The sequence below is a fragment of the Octopus bimaculoides genome, chromosome 24, assembly GCF_001194135.2.
Source record: "Octopus bimaculoides isolate UCB-OBI-ISO-001 chromosome 24, ASM119413v2, whole genome shotgun sequence".
NCBI classification, from domain to species: Eukaryota; Metazoa; Mollusca; class Cephalopoda; order Octopoda; family Octopodidae; genus Octopus; species Octopus bimaculoides.
In genome coordinates this window covers 19,595,796-19,603,581 of record NC_069004.1, presented here as the reverse complement: position 1 = coordinate 19,603,581, position 7,786 = coordinate 19,595,796, and the positions used below count along the sequence as shown (strand labels likewise).

Genomic DNA, 7,786 nt, shown 5'->3' with positions numbered 1-7,786 from the left:
GTGTAGTATATTGCCACTTAAGTGTGGCTGACCCCTAGGGGTCAGCCACACTTAAGTGGCAATATACTACACTTTATCGTGCAGTTACTGTTAATACTTCATTTAGAGAATTAACATATATATATATATATATATATATATACTGTGCACACGAGACTAATCTCCCTTACTTATATCTATCTCTAACACTACATTTATGTATGCCTATGCACACAAGGTGTGTGCCAATATATTCATTATATAGATATATATATATATTATATATATATACACACACAAATAGTGTATTATATATGTGTATGTATACACATAGACATACATTATGACAGGAAAGAGAGTAGAAACGAGACGTCAGTATTTTTAACTAAGTAACCAACCAAAAGAGACAAAAATAAATAAATAACATGTTATTTAGAACTGAAACATGATCGACTCAACGCGCGAAGTTCTCTGACAAGCTGTCCAAGACAAACAACACATACACACAGAAGTAGTGCGGCGAGGTCATCGCAGTGTGTGTGTGTGTGTGTGTGTGTGTGTGTGTGCGCGCAAGATATTGAAAGCTTGTATGAATATAGGTGTATGCATGCAAGTGTGTGTGTGTGTGCAAGAGATCGAAAGCTTATGCGTTTGCGTGCGCGCATGTTAGAATGAGTGAGTGAGTGTTTGTATGTGAATGAGTAGCCATCACCGGAGAAAGCAATCTGTAAAAGCTTAACGACAATGCCAAGGTAGTAATAGTAGTAACAGTGGTGGTGGTGGTGGTGGCTGGAAGTAGTAGCAGCAGCAAGTGAAGTGGAAGTAGGTAGTCATCGCGGCGGCAGCGGTGGTGGTGGTTCTAAGAAGAAAGCCAAACTACACACTTATTGACATATAGAACTACTAAAGCAACGAGAGAGAGAGAGGGAGAAAGTGTTAAGAGGAAGAACGATGGAAAGACGGAGAAGAAAAGAAGGGGGAGAATGAGAGAGAAGGCAAAGTAGAAGAGAAGAGAGAAAGATATGGAAACATCAGAAATGTAGTTAATAGTGGTGGTGTGACGATGGTGGTAGTTTTCACAAGCAGAAAGTTAGCTTGTGAAGAACTCACTGTCACGCCGGTTCCATGGATACATAGAGTGAACCAACACAACTAGCAGACAGACAGTCGGCCTGTCCTCTCCCACTCTCAAATCATGACACTTGCTAAAATACACACAGCAATGCTACATACGAGCACATTAGTATAGAAAGAATGTATTATATACACACACATTATATATATATATATATGTGTGTGTGTGTGTAGACTGCAAGCTTATAGCTCTGAATAATGGCAGAAATTTGAGAAAGTTGTGCATGGATGGAGATTTTAGAGGAAGGAGAGGACAAAAATATTTCTAGTAGTAGTAATAGTTGTTGTATACATTGTAATGGTGGTGGTGGTGGCTGTTGGATGTTGATGCGAGGTCTCAACTGTGTCACACACAGACTCGCGTGCGCACTCACATGGCAACAGTGAGTTTTAAAATCACACCGAACATTAAATACACAAGACACACACACTCAGTACGGCAATGGTGAATTTTAGATCATAGAACACTTATATAGACAAGGCTTTCATTCATTACTCACAAATAAATCTTCCACATATTACTCTCTCTTACACATGGTGACTGAATTAAAAACTCACTTAGGCAAAGAGCGTACACGCGCGCACACACATATGGCAACAATATTTTAAACCTTACTAACAATCAGATATTACACTTTATCACATAGAACTTATACATTCTCTGTTTCTGTCTCTCTCTCTCTCTCTCTCTCACACACACACACACAGCAACAGTGAATTTAAAACCCTACTGAACACTGAAAGCCAAAGAAGGAGAAACACAGGCAACGACTTTACAATAATGATTAAATATAAAAAAAGTTACCCCAAAGAGAAAAAAAAAACGTGTAGAGAGAATTTAGCACAGTTAATTACTGACCTGCGCAAGCAGCGAATTCCACAAAGTGTCGAGCTAAAGTCTAAACTAAAACTAACCAATAACACTACAAACACACACCACACTACAAGCACCAAGTGAAAACTAGAAATTAGGTCAAACAAGGTTTCTCTCTTTTTCTCTTTCTCCCTCTCTGATCTCTACTGCTGGAAAAAATGTGTGTGCGCGCACATTCTTGGTCACACATACATATACATACACACACGTGTACGGTCAGTTTTTGTTACTCGCCCTCACCCGCCGTTTCAAGCACAAGAACCACCCCACAAGTAAGAGCTTCAATGCAACGGTACACCACGAGCCGCTTCTATTATTCTCTCTCTCTCTCTCTCTCTCTCTCTCTCTCTCTGCGTCAATCCCGTTCAAAAACCGTCACGAAAAAAGAAAAATAACGAAAACGAAAACCAGTTAATTTCATAATGATTTCGAACTTTGGCATAAGGAAAACACATTTGCAAGGATGAGGTGTAATAAATACTTAACCGGTACTGATTTCAACCCGTTGTACCTTTCCTTAAAGAATCACAAATTAACCAAGGGTGAGTTTGAACTCAGAGAACATATAGGAGACGTAGTTGGTCCGGCGCTCTGACACTTCTGTCACTAAGACCTGTCTGTTTTTCCATACGACTGGCACCAATATTATTATTTCCTTGTTATTTGCATTAGGGACTAAAACTACAATCACACACCACAATAAAACAAATCCGAAATGAAGATACTAAACAATGTAAAATATTTATATTGCAGCGATGCCCTCAACCTGTTCCCACAGTTTTACAATGACAATTTCTAACATAAGGCACAAGACCAAAAATTGAGGGCTTGTTGATTAATCGACTCTGGAAGGATGAAAAGCAAACATGACCACGCTAGGATTCGAACTTACGAAAATGAGCCTGAACAAATACTGCTGCAAAACATTTTGCCCGACGCTCTATTGATTCTGCCAATCCACGTCGCGTACATTGATAATGTAAACATTAGCACCACCCATAACTGGCGGCAAATCCAACAGAATTTTTCAACTAGGATCAAATAATGACCACAGATGCCATATTTTTTTCCCCTCATATATATCCATTGTCATCGTCGTCGTTTCACGTCCCATTTTCCCAGGGTGGCAAGAGTTGGACGGCTCGAACATGAACCGAAGAGCAAAAGGACTGCACCGAAACCGAAGGACTGCTTTGGCATAGTTTCTAATAGCCTAATGTCCTTCTAACGTCAACCACCTTACAGAATGTATATACGTTCCTCTGAAATTTTGGGGAAGAGGGATAACCGATTACATCGACCCCAGTGCTTGACTCCGAAAGGATGAAAGGCAAAGTCGACCACGGCAAAATTTGAACTCGGAATAAAAAACGGACGAAATGCAACTAAACATATTGCCCGGTGTGCTAACGATTCTGCCAGTTCACCGCTTTGTTTGTGATGTAGGATATTGAAAACGTGTTGTTACTAATAAAGGTTATGAGTTCCAACTTCGTCAAAGACGTATTTGTGTGTGTGTATTTACACAACCACACACATGTGTTGACAGAAAAACTGAAGTGTTTCCGCAATGAATTAGGTCAAAATATCATGCAATAAATAATACACTACACACACACACACACACACAAAGTTTGCTTCCCAACTACATGGTTCCGGGTGCAGTCCCGTAGCGTGTCACTTTGGGCAAATGATGTCTTCTACAATAAACCCGGTCTTGTGCGCAGATTTGGGAGACGGGAACTGAAAGAAGCCAGTTGTGTGTGCACGCGTGGAAGTGTATAATGTTTGTCTCGCCGTCACACCACGTGATGTAAATAATTGTCAGTCATACAAGCAATGTCATAACATTACTTTGCTAAGAAACAGGTGATGGTTGGCGACAAGAATGGCATCTGGCCGTAAAAAAACCTCCCTCAATGAAACTGCCTAACCCATGCAAGCATAGAAAAGTGGATATTGAAATTATATATATACAGGGAAAGAGAGATGGATTTAATTCCACTCTGAATACTGAATGATACTTATGATTTGGTAATAAATTTTATGTAGCTATCTATGAATTTTTCTGACAACAGGACTTTCAGCAAGTGTCTACCAAAGCTTGTCACTGAAATGGACAGATGAGAACAGTGTAGGAATCCAATAGATAGATTGTATCTAGTTTTGGAGTAATACAGATCACTCTGTTGCCAGGTTAAACACCACCAAATGGGCATGAGGAATCTTCCACAGAATTTAGTCCATTACAGGTAATCAGACTGGATCTCCAGTATGGCAATAACACCCTTGATTTGTGATTTCCTACTTCCTTTCCTTCTAACAATCTCGCAAGTCCCACCTCTCTCTCTCTCCCTCTTTTAAATAATGCCCACAATAACCAAGGTTCCCGTTTTAGTCCAACCCCACAGATTATTGTGTTAAATTGGACTTTCCTCATCAATAGCCTTCACTTACAATTGAAAATGACTTGGTAACATGCACTGTGCTTTTCACTAATGGCAATGAAGTTGTGAGCAGATATAGACACTCTCCCACCCATCACAGCATAGAGGACGTGGAGAGAGAAAGGCTGGTGGTTTTATTTTCAGCTGAGTAGACTGCAGTAACATGAAATGAAATGCCCTGCTCAAAGACACAAGTGCACCACTCAATTCAGGAATCAAACCTATGGCTTTACGATCATTAGTCCAACACTTTAACCACTAGATCAAGTACCTTCACATATAAGCTAATAATATATATATAAATATATAACCTTTTTGCATATCAAACCCAAATAGTATACCTGTGTTATGATCAAACCAGTAAACCTACCTTACAATGCCATTCTAAAATTATACAATCACATCGTCAAAATTTCCATGCCATGAGATAATGCATGATTAATTAAAAACAATGTGAATAAATAAGCATTACATTTGACAGAGTAACCTGAATATTGAAAGGTTCAAGGGTGCCAAATGTTACAGAGTTCTTTATTATTTCATTCAAACTAAGGCTGTGAGCTGGCAGAATCATTAACACATTGGACAAAATACTTAGCAGCTTTTCATCTGCCTTTTGCTGAGGTCAACTTTGCTTTTCATATTTTCGGGGCTGATTAAATAAGTACCAATTGAGTACTGGGGTTGATGTAATTGATTAATCCCCCACCCCAAAAAAAAACTTTCAGGCCTTGTGCCTATAATAGAAAAGATTATTTCATTCAAATTAAAGCTACCTGGTTATGCTAGAGTCCATTTGCCTTGCTCATACAAATGTTTCAAATATTTTCAGTCAACTTTACTTTTCCTCCATCTGGGATTCATTAAGTACAAGTAATTATGTCCAAATATAAAATGAAGTACAAGCATGACTGTGAGGGTTAAAAGGTTTACTTTGCAACCCCGTGGTTTTAGATTTGATTGCACTTTCTACCATAGCCTTGGGTTGACCAACTTTGTGAGTAAGTGAAATCTGGAAAATGTGCAGAAGCCCATCATGTTGTGTGTGTTAGAAAAACAGTATATCTTACCCTTTACAGAGCCTCTAAGACTGATGCGTAAGAGAGGGAGAGGGGAAAATATCCTCAAATCAAGGAGGTAACCTGACTGCTTGCTTCAGTGTGGACTAAAAGCACCTGAGTTGCTAGGTGATCATATTAAAACAGGTAACAGATTAAGTCTACCACCCGTGCTTGTGTGAGTGTATATAAACAACACCAAAACAGGTGGCTCACAAATGGAGTACCTTGAGATATTTGTTCTAACCCAGTTACAGACATTCCCTTCATCACTTTGGCTATCAGAAATGATGGGAAGCAGTGGACTAGCTATTTAGAAAAGCCTGCAACCAACAGTGCCATAGTTCACAAACAATATAAAAATCTCAAAAAAAATAAAATAAAAACAATGCAATATGAATGCATTGTGGGATGGAGCTCTGAAACTATTTTAGCCCTTCATCTTGCATCAAGCCCCACCCCACGCCACCTCTGGTTTTGTGCCAGTGGCATGAAAAAAGAAAAAAGCACCCAGCATTCAGTGTAAAGTGGTTGGCATTAGGGAGGACATGCAGTCATAGAAATCATGCAAAAGTAGACAGTGAAGCTTGATGCAGTCCTACAACTGATTGCATTGTCAAACCATTTATGTCAGGCCAGCATGGAGCACAGATGTTGGCCCTTCAGCATTCAGATTACTCTGTCAAATGTAATGCTTATGTATTCACATTATTTTGAATTAATCAAGCATCATTTCATAGCTTTAAGATTTCAATGATGTGATTGTTTATTTATAAAATGACAATGTAGGGCAGGTTTGAAAGGCCAGTTTAAGCATAAAACAGATTGAATATTAAGGCAGAGGTATGGCTGGGTTAAATGGTTAAATGACGATGATAACAAGGTGTATATATGAGAGGGAGTGACATAAAGAAAAAGTGGAATAGTAAGTGACCAAACAACTACTCAGTTATCATCAGTTTAACTTTTGCAGCAAACACAAAGTCGTATCACCAGACGTTACTGGACAAACAGTTTGAAAACCAATAATCTCCACAACTTGCCCAGGCTTGTGCCTTAAGGCTACAAAGAGCAACTATTTTCTAGCCAATCAGATGATAGCCAACCAATTCTACATATGTGTGTGTGATTTAAATGTGCACGGTTATGTCCATGTGTAAAGCTTCATGGTAATTTCTCAAATAACCTCCCAAACGAGAGAAAAACATCATTTTGTTGATCATGTCTCAGATATAAATAAGAGTGTGATAATGTTTATATCAATATGTGGGATGCATATCTATCAGTGAGCTGGCAAAAGCTGAGATTGATGTAGTCAACTAGCCACCCACCCCCTACCACTACCACCACCACAAATTTCAGGCCTTGTGCCTATAGTAGACAGGGTCGTCGTCATTGTTATCATCATCATGGTATCAAACTGGCAAAATGTTTAGCAGCATTTCGTCAGTCTCTACGTTCTGAATTCAAACACTGCCAAGGTCAACTTTGCCTTTCATCCTTTCAGGATCAATACAATAAATATCAGTTGAGCACTGGGGGTCGATATAATCGACTTACCCACTTCCCCTGAAATTGCTGGCTTTGTGCCAAAATTTGAAACTGATATTTGGGGTGCAACTGGCAGAATCAGAAGAGCATCAGACAAAATAAATTGTGATATTTACTTATGCCAATTTATAACCCAAATCCATCGGATAATAACAGTGGTACAATAAAATTTGTTCCAACACACAAATTCACATCAAGAATCTTGCAAACCAGATACAAAACAAAGATATTTACTTAAATATTTACTTGATGTTAGGAAGGGCATCCAACTATAAAAACCCTGCCAAAACAGGCACAGAAGTTTGCTGCAGGTTCCTGCCTGGCCAGCTCCACCAAACTGTCCAACCCATGCCAGGTGGATGTTAAATGATGATGATGACCTCTCTATATTCTACTTCCAGGGGTGATAAAATAAGCACCAGTCAAGTACTAGGACTAATTAAATTGGATGACCTTAATCCCTCAAGATGTATGGGACTTGTGCCAATGTTAAAAAATCCTTGTATCACCAACATACATATTCTTGGAATTTTATAACAATCTACTGATATGTTTCACAAACCCAGCAGACTCGCTCCACGGCCATGATTCTTCTTATATAATTTCCATTCAAATCTGGAGTGCCTGAGAGAAATATTAAACTGATCCTAGAACTTAACTGGTAGTTCTTTGTCCTGCATTTTATAGAGTATACTGTGTAGTCTCTCTCTCCTCACCCTCTCTCAAATATATATATATATATA

At 38.9% G+C, this 7,786-nt stretch overlaps 1 protein-coding gene across 1 annotated transcript in view; it reads right to left on the bottom strand.

Annotated features, from left to right (window-relative positions):
* The window catches only part of LOC106878644 (DNA polymerase zeta catalytic subunit), a 91,957-nt gene extending 89,846 nt beyond the window's left edge, over positions 1–2,111 (bottom strand). The window contains exon 1 of the mRNA XM_014927923.2: positions 1,973–2,111. The gene's annotated coding sequence lies outside the window, so the exon portion shown is untranslated. The remainder of the gene's footprint in view (positions 1–1,972) is intronic.
* Positions 2,112–7,786: the final 5,675 nt, after the last annotated feature.